The 14346-nt window shown below is 40.2% G+C and overlaps 1 protein-coding gene across 4 annotated transcripts in view; it reads left to right on the top strand.

Moving 5' to 3' along the window:
- Positions 1–14346, top strand: part of Kcnj16 (potassium inwardly rectifying channel subfamily J member 16) — a 53500-nt gene that overhangs the window by 21085 nt on the left and 18069 nt on the right. Inside the window, exon 1 of one of the 4 annotated variants that reach the window (XM_048446123.3) lies at positions 6015–6169. The exons of the other annotated variants lie outside the window; for them this stretch is intronic. The gene's annotated coding sequence lies outside the window, so the exon portion shown is untranslated. Of the gene's footprint in view, positions 1–6014; positions 6170–14346 lie in introns of those variants that run through there. 4 annotated transcript variants of the gene reach the window in all.

Raw genomic sequence — 14346 nt, 5'->3', positions numbered from 1 at the left:
GGATCATCACACGGTTCATCTCCATCAGTTTCATTCAGTACAAATAGAGGAAGGGTGTGAATTGTACCCTTGGGAAACCATGACTCACCAAATAGCTACTGGAGAGTGAATATACTCAAAACCAAAAAGCAAACACATTCACACTTTTAAGAAAAGAGGAGCCTTTTCCAGAGAGGAAAAGACTGGATATAAAAATAAGCTTAGTCATAAGGAGACGTTTAAGCTCAGTGTGTATGGATTTTCCTTAACTCCTGATAAGGGCGTGAGCATTAGCCAAATTTCATGGAACATTTTAAGATGTTACCATCAGTCATGACTTTTTGAACTTTTTTTTTTTTGGTGGTTATAACTTTTCACAAGACAAACTTCATGCAAGTACATGCAAACACAGCTCTTGCTAAATTTCATTTCTTTTTCCTTCCCCTTAAAACAACAACAACAACAACAAGCCTTTAGTTACAGCTTAATGTCACACAACCCTCTGTAGTCCTTTAACTGACCTTTGTGCATACCCCTTTTATGTTTGCCTTAGCGTTTCCAGCTGCTGAGATTACTGGAATTTGCTACTGAGTCCAGCTTACATTGCACTTTTAGAGGTACCCTCAGTAACCCATGAAGAGAAACTAAACCCTCAGCTCACAAGCCCCAGTTTTTACAGATATTTTACCAGCTCCTGCCCTATCCTGAGATCTCATATTTTTTAGCTTGAAATCAGTCATGATTGGAATATATACAACACAGAAATTGTAAAATGATTTGCGACTGGCCATGAATGGAATATTTACACCCCAGAGATTGGATGTCTTACAAATCAGTAATTTATGTTTTCTGTAACAGAGTTGTTAAAATATACCAGAACAAGGCTGGAGTTGTAGCTCAGTGGTAGAATGTAGAAGGAGGCTGCTTGTTCATCCTCGCCGCCCAGAACCAAAATAACCACACAGAAACTATATTATTTAAAACACTGCTTGGCCCATTAGCTCTAACTTCATATTGGCTAACTCTTTTTTTTTTTTTTAGTAAATTTTATTAAATTATAAAAGTTTCCATTTCCGCCCCCCCTCCCAACACCCTCCCACTCCCCCCACTCCCCCCCTCCTTCCCCTCTGTCCCCCAGGGCAGTCAGGGTTTCCTGCCCTGTGGGAAGCTCCAGCTCCCTCCCCCTCCCTCCAGGTCCAGGAAGGCGAGCGTCCAAACAGACTGGATCCCCAAAATCCAGCATATGCAGAGGAAACAGGTCCCAGTGTCATAGTCAATGGCTTTTCAGAAAGACCCCGGGCCAGCCACAGTCAGAGAATCCGGCCAAATTCCAAGAATCTGGCTAGATCACGTCCTCGTTCAGTCCCAGTCCGGCTGGCCCTGGTAAACTCTCATCAGATCCGAACCAGTATAGTAATCTGTGTATCACCACATGGCTGTGGCTTACAGGCAAGATTCCAACCGGTATCTGTCTCTGGCAGGGCTACATGACTTCTCTCTGACTCCGCCCTTCTTTCTCCCAGCATTCAGTTTAGTTTTCCCTGCCTACCTCTATTCTTTTACCCTATCAGGCCAAGCCAGTTTTCTTTATTAATTAACCAATCATATTCACAGCATACAAAGGGGACTCCCACATCAGTAGAATATTTGTTTGGCATGACTAAGACCTTGAGTTGTACTGCCAGTAAAGCATGGTCCCAAACACAGCTTGTTAGTGAATAGACAATATGACCAGCAGTTCTTGTTGGCACACACATTTCTTCAAAGACTTAGAGCTATAATATTTGCCCCATATAATCAAATGGCAGATTATATGATTACTATGACTACTGGAAATAATGGAAAACTTGGGTATTTTTCATTCCTCGAAGAATTGAAGTCTGTGTTAGAAGGTAAGATGTGACCACAAGATTCTCTTCTTTATTTGACAGAAGAATTGAGAATTGGAAATGCCGCAAGGCTTGTTTTGCAACAATTTGGGGACAGTAGGAATACAGAAAAGTTTGTGACACCTGCAAGAAGGCACACTTTTATCTGAGTCTGAGGAAGGACTTCCTCTTTAATTGTGTAGAGTCACCATAAAACAAACAGACCATGTGGGCACCATTGAAATTCCTGTCTGTGAGAACTATATGAATAAGATGCTGAAAGCCATTTGAGAGGGACATTACAGAGGAGGCGCAGGTGATAGAGTCTTATTCTCATATTCCCATGGCTGATGTGATATGCTGAATAATCTCAGGTCATCCCTTGATCAATCAGTTTGTCCATTCTCAGAAGGACTTTGCCTGATACTGTGTGTGTTTGGCAGAGAGGAACACCAACCATTAAAAAAAAAAATCATCCAAATTCCTAAGTAAAAGCTCCACCCAGAAATGGGGCACTTTGGTGTTCTGTTCTAAAATTAAATGTTTTCGCTCATCTAAAAGGAAGTAAACATTTCACCAGTGTCTTATGCATGATTTCAGAGGCTAACATTTATCAGGATAATGTACTTCACTTCAGCATTTCCTGGCCAATGGGAGTGAAGTGTATCAGCAAAGTGCAACAGGCGTGAGGATCTTAAGTAGTGGGAAAGACGTTCAAGTGGGACACCCTGTTTACTGATGGGAACTTGAAGTACTTCCTCCACATCCTAGTGTAAACCCTGCAGATAGAATAACAGGAAGTTCTCAGGCGAGCAAAACATGGCACCTGCGCAATCTGTTTCAGTCAATCAGCAGAGGCTGGGACGGGTGCAACAGCTCAGGCATTTTCACTGAGTATTGAAAAATCAGACTAAAGTTTACATTTTTGTTCATTATTCATATGGACATGGTGCTGTGCAAAAATAGACAGGCTTTTTTTTTTTTACTGAAACATGGGGCTGGGGCGCTGGGGGTGAAAGTTAATCGGGAGAATTCATGCTGACTTGCTGTGAAGGAAGTCATGTGTTCTATCTATCCCCAGGACTGCAGAAACCCAGAGTGGTGAAGGTGGTGGAGGTGCCCTGCTCCTGCCTTCCTTGCACTAAGAAGGTGAAAGCAGGGGGATCAGAAGCTCAAGGTCCTCCAAGGTTCCATAGCAAATTTGAGTCCAGCCTACCATTCATGAGATCCTATCTCAAAGGAAACAGAAATTACTTTAAAAGTAGAATTACTATATACAAATTATATAGTTGTCATAGCATTACCAGAAGTATAACTGGCAGGGTTTCTTTTTTTCCAAAATCAGTGATCAGTGTGTTTCATTTGCATAACTTTAATTATACCTGACACTTGTCAACTTTATGTGGTTTTTTGTTGTTCTTGTTCTTTTTTCAGTTCACCCATTTCCTGTCAATGCTTAGAGAAAAAAAAAATTAATCCCAACCACTCACCCAGCCTCTGGAAGGCATCCTTCTCCCTAGCCTTCCAATTAGAATAATTTTGCAATGATCCTGACAGCATTTACTTTGTCTGCTACTGTTTCATCTATTTTTCAAATATTATTTATTTACTTCTACTAAGAGCTACATAAAATGTGTATATATACTCAGACACACAAACGTGTATGCACATGTGCACACACAGACACACTTAGTGCTTTAACATGGTAAGCAAATTAAATGTGTAAATTTTAAGCTTCTTTAAATTTTATTTTCAAATATAAAAGAACCAGACCACTCTCAAAGAAAATAATTGCAATTTTGTTTTTCTAAGTGATTTATTAACTCATGTAATTATTCTAACCTTTGAGAAATAAACATTAAGCAATGATTCTATGCTAATAGATGTTTTAAATGAGCATATGGCTTAGTAGAAGGTAATGGCTAATTTGTGCACAAATAGCAGGATTATCTTAGTGATTATGAAAATTATGAGATTTATATTCTATAGTTTATCTTATTTTACATGTGTCAAAACAATCATTACTTAAGAAACAAAAATAGCATTTTCAATAAATTGATTAAGATGAAAGAGTAGATGAGATAATTCGCTTATTGCAAATCATTTAAACAAGTGGTTAGTAACATCAGATTCACGAGGCTCAATGATGGCTCTAATATTAGCATTGCCTTCACTATCTGTGATTTTTGAAATAAAACCATGAGAATAAGGACACCTTCTCCATACTTACCTAAAGAACATGGTTTTAAAACAAATGATACACAAGAGTCAGGACATCAACTTAATTAAGAAAATTAATCAATTGAAAACATTTTCAATGACAAATGGTCACCCCTCTCATAGCCCAGGAGTCCCCGGCTCTCCCTAAAAAGCCATAGGCAGCCAGGGTCTCGGTAGGAAAAGAAGCTGTTGCCAGCACTGGGTGCTTACGCACACCATGCTCATACAAACAATCCCGATTAAAATCTGGGACACACACACACACACACACATACACACACACACACTCACACACACAACATAAAATAAGAAGGGGAATTGGGAAAATGTTGGAAGAAGAAAGGGTTTAGCTGGTGTGAAAGTGTAATAGAGTGTGCATGTTCAAACAAACTGATATACATTTACAAAATTACTAAGGACTTTATTAAAGAGAAAACAAGTCTCTCTTTCCCAGAGAAAGAAGCCTCTCTTCTTTCCCACATGTCTTTCTTCTTCTTCTTTTTTTTTATTTTCAAGACAGGGTTTCTCTGTTGGTTTTGGTGCCTGTCCTGGAGCTAGCTCTAGTAGACCAGGCTGACCTCGAACTCACAGAGATCTGCCTGCCTCTGCCTCCTGAGTGCTGAGATTAAAGGCGTGCGCCACCACCACCCGGAACCACATGCCTTTCTAACCATCCCAGTTTTCTACTCCGTTGGAGCGCAGAGCCCTTTGAAAACTTGGCGCCTCCTCTCTCTATTATCCCCCTCATCTAATGAAGGCTTTGTCTCCAAAATAGTGACGTGACATTTTTTTTTCACCAGGTCACCAGGGGCATCTCACTGTGAAATATCACCGCTCAATACCAAGGTGTCATCTTTAGCTATCTTCCATACCTGACAGCGATGGCATTCCCCAGCCTCTGCCAACCTGTCTTGATGTACTATATCTTATTTGTTCTGTGTGGAACAATTCTCTAGGTCTCCTTTTGTGGCTCCTCTTCCTCGTTCCAGCCTCACATTGGTGTATTTACCAAGTCTTAGTCATGGAACCCTTCTCTCCGCTAACTAGTCTGAATTCTTGTGAGAACTCTGCCATTTCCCACGACTGCAGATACCAGATACATAGCAATACCTTCTGGTTTTAACTTCTGGTCCGGACTTCTGAACTGTTAGCTCTTGATTTGTCTACTTGGTTGACGAGCATATTCAATTTACCCCACCCAAAAATCCACTACTAAACCGAGTCTCTCATATATCAAAACTCCTCCTCTCACTTCTCAGTGAATTCATCAGCATTCACTTGTATCTTTAAAATGTCAACATTTTCATGACTAATTATTTAAAAGGATAAACCTTGGTAATGCATGAAAGCTGGACAGCGAGCAAGTGACTCAACTACGTGGAATGAAAGCAGCTTCTCAGAAAACATCTAACGTCCTTGGAATTAATACCAAGGTTGCTGATAATTTTTCTAGGGTCACCTACTACCTTGGGGCCCAAGAGAAAAGATGTTGGGCAAGAGGCTGTTTGCCTTTGGTATAGGGTTACATCGTCAGACAGGGTGTGTGCTTTCCCAGAAAACTTCACTGTGACAGTCACAGAGAGCCCACACTTAGGAAGATCAGACTTAGATGAAGTTGTACCAGTCCTGGGATGTCAGCACGAGACGATTCAGCCTTCTGGGTCAATGTGATGTTTCGGGGGCAGCATGTGGCCACTTGGTAATTTGAGAGATTCTTGTGATCTAACAGACTCCCAGAGTTGCAATCAAAAGACTGGGTTGTAAATGAGCAGAGAGAAAAGATATTTCTCCTGGCTTCTTGTTTTCTGTCAGTCCCCTTTGGCAAGCATCTCTACCATGAGTAGGCATGGGAACCAGTTAAAGAAAGTGTCGATTCACTCGAGTAAACGCCGAGAACTCTGGCTTTTGTCTGCGCTGAATGTGTCCGGAAAAGCAAAAAAGAGCGAGATTCTGCTCTGGGGTTTCTCATCTCCATGGTGGTGTGGTAGGTGCTGACAGCCTCAGAGAGTGAACTAGAAGGGCACAGAGAAAAGAGCATGAGATGTGTCCGCTGCAGGCGTGGTGAAGATGAAAAGGTCGCGGGGTTTGGGTCTGTAACTAAGGTAAGAACTTGCCGTCATATACAAAGTGGTCTAAGCCTGGGTTACTTACTTACTCATAGTTCCTTTGAGCTCATGCTTTCTGTGTTCAGGCTTTTAATGGGCACCTGCATCTTCCATGGTCTATGCAGTCATATTTTATAACTACAAAGCCAATGACTGGGAATTCCTTTTTTCTTTCCTATCATTTCTAGGGAGTACCAAACCAAACAGACTAGGAATGTAATGTGCTGTTTATAGATTTTTTTTTTTAAAGAGAGCAACATTCAGACAGAGGGAGGCTAAAGAGGAGTGACTTCACCAGTTGGATATTATTTTTGCTTCTTGATGTGGCTGGTGTGGAAGAAATGAGTCTTTAATTTCCTGTACAAAGAGGCATTCATAAAACAAAGCTAAGCTGTGCATCTTCGTCACCCTTCCTCTGCCTCCAAGGGACAACAGAAGAATATGACGGGCTGGAAACTGCGCAATGGGTCCTGCTTCTGCAGTGGTTTACTCACAATTACTTCTTCACAGCTAGAAACATGGGAATGGATTATGATTATTAAAATATGTGCAGAAAGCAAATACTGGTTGTGAAGAGTAACACCCGACCCCTAAACATGGGAACCTGTTTAGGGACAAACGATCACAAGGCTTTCTAAAATTTAATGTTTAACTTCCATTAACTGCTTGCATTAATGACTTTATTTCAACTGATGCTATCGAGAAAAATAATACTCATGCTATCCCATGTCGGCAAGTTTTCAGTTCACTGGTAGAAAAAACAGAATCCGAAAGAAAACAGTTGACCTGTGTGGAGGTTCCAAGGCTATTGTAGGTACAGGATCATGGATTTGGCCGTAAGCATCTTATTCAGCCACATGAATCTTTGCCTTCCAAAAGCTCCCTTTGATTCCTGTGAGTCTTTGAATCATCCTGAGAACTAGAGGAGGCTGAGACAGTGTTTTCAGTGCTCCCAAAAGCTTACTGTCCAGTCAGAATTGACTGCTTAACAAGAGTGACCTTTCCAAGGTTTTCAGCTTCTCCCCACCTCCTTCAGAAAAGCCTTTAGCAGTATCGGTCCCTAGATAGAATATAATCTCTATTGATATGGTACCTGGCACGTAGGGACCACAAACTACATGGAGATAATTTCCATTAGCTCCATTTTCAAGAAGAGGGAATTTCAGGTGCATAGAATGACTTAATTTAATAGTTGAACTCAGAGTGATATTCCAACAAATGGCTCAGATCCAACAACCACAGACACACACTTTGTTCTCAGGTTTGAGAAGAATATCAGCTAGTTGTGAATGTGCAGTAGGGAAGGGAGAATTTTCAGAAAGGTAGTTCTAGCAACATGGATTTTATTCGATAGCTGTGTTCCACCCCTGGGCCTCATTCTGCGGGTGAGCAGTCTCTGTGGCTTGTGATACAGCTGAGGTCAGAGATGGTATGTTGGGATGGGCTGGCATGAGGAAGAAGCAAGACGATTTAGGGCCAGGCACATTCTCTTCTGTGTAATGGTGTAATAAAGATTAACCATTTTATATTTTGATCTTTTAAGTTGGTTCATATCAGAGCCATCCACTATTGAGTGAATCTGCCCAATAGCTTCATCTATGATTGACATGTGATTGTTTCAGGTCAGCCCTTGTTTGACCCAAGTACTTAAGCTCAGTATACAACTTCTAAATATTGACAGGACTTCTGTTACTCCACAGGGCTCTCCAATTTAGTTTTGTAATTACCTATTTTCAAGGAGTAAAGTAACTAGTCTGGGTTACGTGAAGTAAGTGGTCATGATGAGATTCAAATGCGAATCAGTCTGCCCATTACGAGTCAGTGCGGAATGGCAAAAGTGAAGACAATGTTTGGTTTGAGAAATGATGTATCTGCTGTATTAGGTGATTAGAACATAAGAAACTCTTCATAGGACACAGACATGTGTGTGTGTGTGGGGGGGTGGGTGGGTGTGTACATTGGTACAGATACAGATATTGATATAAGAAAAACAGAATTTTACTCATTTATAAGAGGAAGTACCTCTAGCCTCACAGGAGATCGGAACACCTGGAGCCCAAAAGCTACTGGCCCAGAATAATTTGTGGTTCTTGAGCATTTCCTGCAGTGTTGTGTTTGGTTGTTTTGCTCTTTTTTTTTTTTTTAAGACAGAGTCTCTTTAAGTACCCGCATCTGAACTAGAACCCATGATGTAGACCACATTGGCCTTAAACTGCTAGCAATCCCCCTGCCTTTGTTTCCCAAGTACTGTGATAATTAGTATGTGCTCCTACATGTGACTTCCTGAGTTTTTCTTAATCAAAAAAACCAAATCACATGGGAACTGTTTCTCATCCTATTGTTGATTTGTTTTTAAGGCTTGAGCTACAGGCAGATCACAAAATAAAAAAAAAATGAAAACAAGTCAACTAAACTATAAAAGTCAACACTGATCAAAAACAAAGATAGCAACCAGGCAAGACAGGAAGTGACATTTCCTGTTGATATGACAGCAAAGCTCACAATTCTCCTTTGACATCATACAATACCAGTGCTTGGATCCTAACGAGATGATGAAGCCTTTGTGGCACTTTTAATTTTAGACAGCGACTCACAACTGCTCATCTCCTAATACTGCAGTAAATATTGTGTGCTTGTTGCTGAAAACTTCGTGACATGAAACCTTTTAGCATCTTTCTGTTAAAAGAGAACTTCAGAGTTATCTAGCCCAACTTCTGAACAAATGCAGGAAATTCCTCCACAAACCCTTTGATTACACAAATTTCAAACAGTCTCAGGATGGTGTCTATTGTTAAAAATATTAGTGACAAAATACTCTTGTTGATAAGGGTATTAAATTTGTAGCTGTATACTTTCAGTAAGAAATTCTTACTCAGACTAACATCAAAAAGCAGGACCTCTGTCTCTGTTGCATATACATTTATATGTACACATACGCACACACAAACACACAACTCATACATATGGTTTTCCATTTCTACATGCAAGGGTGCCAGCTACATAGATCAGAGTCATGTTTTAAGTGTTTGGGAAAATCTAGGTCACCAAATAGAAAGCATAGTTGATGTTTCTTGGTTGATTTTTTTTTCCTGAGAAATCATAACGAATGTACTAACACACCTAGTTAGATCACCGACAAACAAAGAAAGAGTTTCATTCAAGTCTAAAAAAGTGAACTTATGAGGTTTCCGTGGTTACTTATAGTAAGAGGGATGGCTCAAAGGGCATCAACTGGGAGGTAGCTTGAGCATCTTAATGGACCCCACCAAGAAATCCTACCCCAATCAATTGCTTACATTATCAACAGTAATCATTGAAAGGAATCTGAAGGAGACCCGATGAAGGTCTCATGAGCTAGGACCCTTAAGGCTCCTTCTGTGGGGAATGTTAATAACACTGATCTTATGAGCTTCTCGTACGAATGGTTACAGCCATTCAGCTCCAGAACAGTAATAGGCATGTCCAACCTAGAAAAAGAAAACTGTTTTTCGCTATGATAACTGATAAAGATTTTGAATATATGTTTTTATATATTTTGAGTGTATATCTTAGTTTCTCCTTCATTCATTCTTCATCTCTTGTTTCCTACTGTCATCATTACCATTACAATGACTGCTTAAAAATGCTTTTAATAGACCCCCCAGATCTAAAATATCTCTACATTTCAACACATTTTATTACTTTCCCTAGGAACTCTTTGTGAATGAAAATCTATTTTTTTTAGTAGTTGCCTTGAATTTTCTGGGAACGATGTTTTTCATTCTGTTTGTCATTGCTTCTTGTATCTCAGTTTATTTGCTCCATGTGTGGGCTGAACTCAGATGAGGTTTTAGGATCCAGCTTCTCTAATATCCCTGCCTGTGACCTCCTCTAAGCCCTACAGTTAAGGTCATTTGATCTCATGTGTAGCCCTCTCAGCTCCGGTTCTGAGCTGGAAATTTCCTAGGTTCTTGTTAACATGGCTCTGTAACACATCTCTGGGGACAAAGATCAACAATTCTTGCAGGTAATTGTGTACTGAACCTAGGTCTATACTATAAGAAGTAAGTGTCCCATAACATGTCAACAATGATCCTGCTTCCAACCATTTCTTTGCTCCTAACAGTGTAAAGCTGTCATGACATCCCAGAAGCATGCTTTCATGGAGACAGCATCTTTCCCACTTTGGTGGTGGTTTAATAGAGGTAAAAGGTCTCTTTAATGGCTGGCTCCTTTACTTCTCTGATCTTTCAGAACTTACCTCAATATCTGACTCTGGGTTTTTATTATTAAGACTGATTAGAATTTGTGCTACATCTGGTGCCCAATGTGCGGCATGAACTCATGAACCTGAGATTAAGAGTCTCATGCTCTACTGACTGAGCTAGCCGTGTGAGTGTCTCAGTGGGCAAAGTATTTCCTAGCACAAAACCTTAGGGATGGAATGGGATGGGTTCTTCATACTCCTTTCCTCCCGATAGTTCCTATTGATCCCAGAAAGTCTATCAAGTTATTCAAACAGCATTGCTGTATCCGAGGGAGGGGATGATATTGATGCCTAGTTTCCAGGGCCGCTGGGAGAAGAATTAAGCATGTTCTTGGACATGAACTGCCTAACAGTTAAGAAGTTCTTCTTCTCTGACTGAGGAATGTGTCATATTTTTGTACTGTCCGTATGTGGAGATCCCTAGACTCAACTTTGTATCTGGGACCTGGGATTGGGGAAAACTTGCTAGCCTGAATCTACTACACACTAAGCATGGTCAGTCCTCTAAATTCCTTAACTCTGTGTCCTCCTTTCCTTGTCTTTCCTCTTTTCTTAACCACTAAGCATAATAAAGCCCTGATAGTCTTTTGCTCCACATACTGGTAAATAAACCCTGATTCTCTGGAAGAACAAGAGCTTGTAACTGCTGAGGCATCTCTCCAGACACAAAAAGTTATTTGTTTTTATTTTATGCATATGAGTGTTTTTTTTTTCCTGCATGTATGTGCCTGCTGACTGAGGAGGTCAGAAGAGGGCATCACTTCTCCTGGAACTCAAGGTGCAGATGCATGCAAGCTGCCATGTAGGTGCTGGAACCCAAACCTGAAGTCATGAAAAAGCATCTCTGTAGACCTTTAGTAATTTGTTTTGAAAGCAAGGTCTCACCAAATAGTTCAGGCTGGCATCAGACTCATAATTCTCCTTTTGCCTGCCATATCAGATGACAGGTGTGCACTGCCACACCCAATCTTGGGTCTCTGAGACTAGAACTAGTTCACACACAAGAGCCAAGCATCTGCCTGCAGAAGGAATCAGTGTAGAGAGAATCCTGTATACGTTGGATGTGTGCAAACAAAGCTTTTCCCTTGCTACCCTCCTCAGGATACTCTATGACATTATCCACACTGAATTGTATTTCCCATTGTCTTTAAACATTTTGGTTTCTTTCCAAAGGGCTTTCAAAGACAAGAAGGCTTGTCCCTCATTCAATCACTAAATGCGTAATCTTACACGTGATAACACTGAACACTGCCCATAAACGGGCATCACTGGATGACCTATCAGATCATCCTTGGCCTCTTGTCATGGGAGACTCTAGATTCATTTTCTTTTCCTCTTTTCTTTCTTTCTTTCTTTCTTTCTTTCTTTCTTTCTTTCTTTCTTTCTTTCTTTCTTTCTTCCTTCCTTCCTTCCTTCCTTCCTTCCTTCCTTCCTTCCTTCCTTCCTTCCTTCTTTTTGAAATAGGCTCTCTGTCTGTAGCCTTGGCTGTTGTGGAACTCCCTCTTTAGGCCAGACTTGGCTTGTACTCACAGTCACAGGAGACTCACAGAGATCCTCCTGCCTCTCCCTCCCAAGTGCAGAGTCTTCAGATTCTTAATGCTTTTGGTCTGGGAATAAAACTGTCTAGGAGAACAAAAGAGAGTTGATGGGAAAGAGAAATGGGGAGGGAAGGGACGATGGGATAGAATGCCAGGGGACGGAATGGGATGCTCAGTGTATGCTATAAATGTGTAGGAAATTGTCCCTATGCAACACAATATCTGTACAACAAAGATATACAATGAAAAAATATAAATTGTAGCTTCAAAAATTATTTATTGCAACCTGCATTATATGATTATCATTAGGAAGCAGGCATTAGTGGTCAGGCTTCGCAACCCTTAGAGAAGAGATGAAGCAATGTGAGGGTGGTGTCCCGAAAAGTAGAAACAGGGAACACATAGATAAATTTTGATTGTCATCACCAAAGAACTGCAAGGTTGGACCACACTGCTAAGTTGTACACACACTGATAAGATGACTTCCTGGCAATCACTGCTCATGTAGTTGCTGTTTGGTTAGTGCCATTAGATGTGATTGAGAATAAAATCTCTTCAGAGAAAGGAGCAGTGCGGCATGTCCACACATAGGGAAGACCAATGGTTCCAATGTGCTGTTTCCATACAAGGTATTTTTTGCCTCAAAATAGAAGAGATCAGTCTCAGAAAAGCAGGTGAAGGCCTGCTTTGCTTGATGGTTAGGCAGACCCAAGCTGTTGCCATGTTTTTGCAGTTCAGGGAAAGAGAGCTGTGATCCAAGTGGAAATCCCAGAGGGTCAGAGAGTCAGCCTTATAATTCTTGGCTTTCAAAAGTTTCTGGTGCCATTTAGCTAAATGTGAATGAATAAAAGCACAAATATTTTCTTAGCTTGATATGTGTCCTTTAAAAAAATGTTTGTGGATACGGGAGCTGGCATGGGAACACTCACACTGGCTGGAAATCTGCCTCGGAGGGTTGGATTCTAACTGCATGTTTATATGGTCTCACACATGCAAGGCAAGTACCCTAACCTTGAGCTTTGCCTCAGCCATTACCTTTCTTTCTTTCTTTCTTTCTTTCTTTCTTTCTTTCTTTCTTTCTTTCTTTCTTTCTTTCTTTCTTTCTTTCCTTCCTTCCTTCCTTCTTTCTTTCTCTTTCTTTTTTCCTTCCTTCCTTCCTTTCTTCCTTTCTTCCTTCCCTTCCTCCCTCCCTCCCTCTCCTTCCTTCCTTCCTTCCTTCTTTCTTTTTTCTTTTTAAATTTAGGTCCCCAGTTTGCCCTTACAGGGAACTTACAAGAGATTCAAGAATCCAAAATACCAATGAAGTTTTAGATTGTAGAAACAACACCCAAACAGCATTTCTTTCTCTGTTCCTAAGTTCTATGAATGAAAATAACCAACATTCTTAGCATATCCTTCGATTGTATTTTAAATCTCAAGAGAATTCCCAGACCTATCAGTGGATGAATTTCTTGCCAATGATATTTATTGTATGGGCATGTAAATGGCATTTTGACGAAGTGATAGCAAAATCAAATTTTATTTCCAAAGAAAGCAATTGGCTCATCTCTGTGTCCTTCTCTAGGCATTACAAACCAAAGGGAAGTTGGGCACATGAACTATAGTAAAACTTGTTGTAAATCATCTTTATTTTTCTACAGCATAATATTTTTATTAATTACTTGGGGATTTCATACAGCACATCCCGATCACATTAGTTTCTGGTTTCAAAATATTTTAGAGTTTGTTCACTGTATTTCTATGTTGTGTAAATCCTTGGTGAATAAAAAGTTTTGTTTGGCATGTTGGAAATGCATTTGGTTGAGCCAAGCATCACTCAAATTTTCATAGGCAATGCATGAATTAGACTTAGGGATTAACATTTGAATTCCTAAGTGTTTTTTTTTTTTTTTTTTTTTTTTTTTTTTGCCTGGCAAATATTGTCTTTATCTGATCACGTTGTCTTTGTGTTTCAGGGAACACAAAGCCAGGGTGAATAGCAACCCCAGGTACACAAATCGGTGTTCTTTACGAAGCATGAGCTTATTGTGAGTCAAACACAATCTGATTTCTTATTATTTTACTTTTAGAGTTTATCTATGTATGGCCCTAACTTTCTTCGCTAGCTGAGGAAGCAAAGTTAACCAGAGAAGCATATTGTCAGGTTGTCAGATGGAGTCTTAGATGCTGAGAAGGTCTCAAGCAAAGCCAACTTCCTTTCTCATGAAGCCCTAGCCTCAATCACTCTGATACTATTCTCTCACAGAGGTGTGCTTTTTAAGAGAGCTCTTTGAGAGAACATCTCTGGTAAAACAAGACTGGGTTTCTTTAAAGACAATAAGAATCATTCCAGTCCTTAGTCCAGGTCATCATAGATACAGTTGAATACTGAATAAATTGAATACATGAAA

Source organism: Myodes glareolus, chromosome 9 (assembly GCF_982192425.1).
Source record: "Myodes glareolus chromosome 9, mMyoGla1.1, whole genome shotgun sequence".
Taxonomy (NCBI): domain Eukaryota; kingdom Metazoa; phylum Chordata; class Mammalia; order Rodentia; family Cricetidae; genus Myodes; species Myodes glareolus.
The sequence above is the reverse complement of the archived record's forward strand: the minus strand, read 5'-3'. Positions and strand labels throughout refer to the sequence as shown.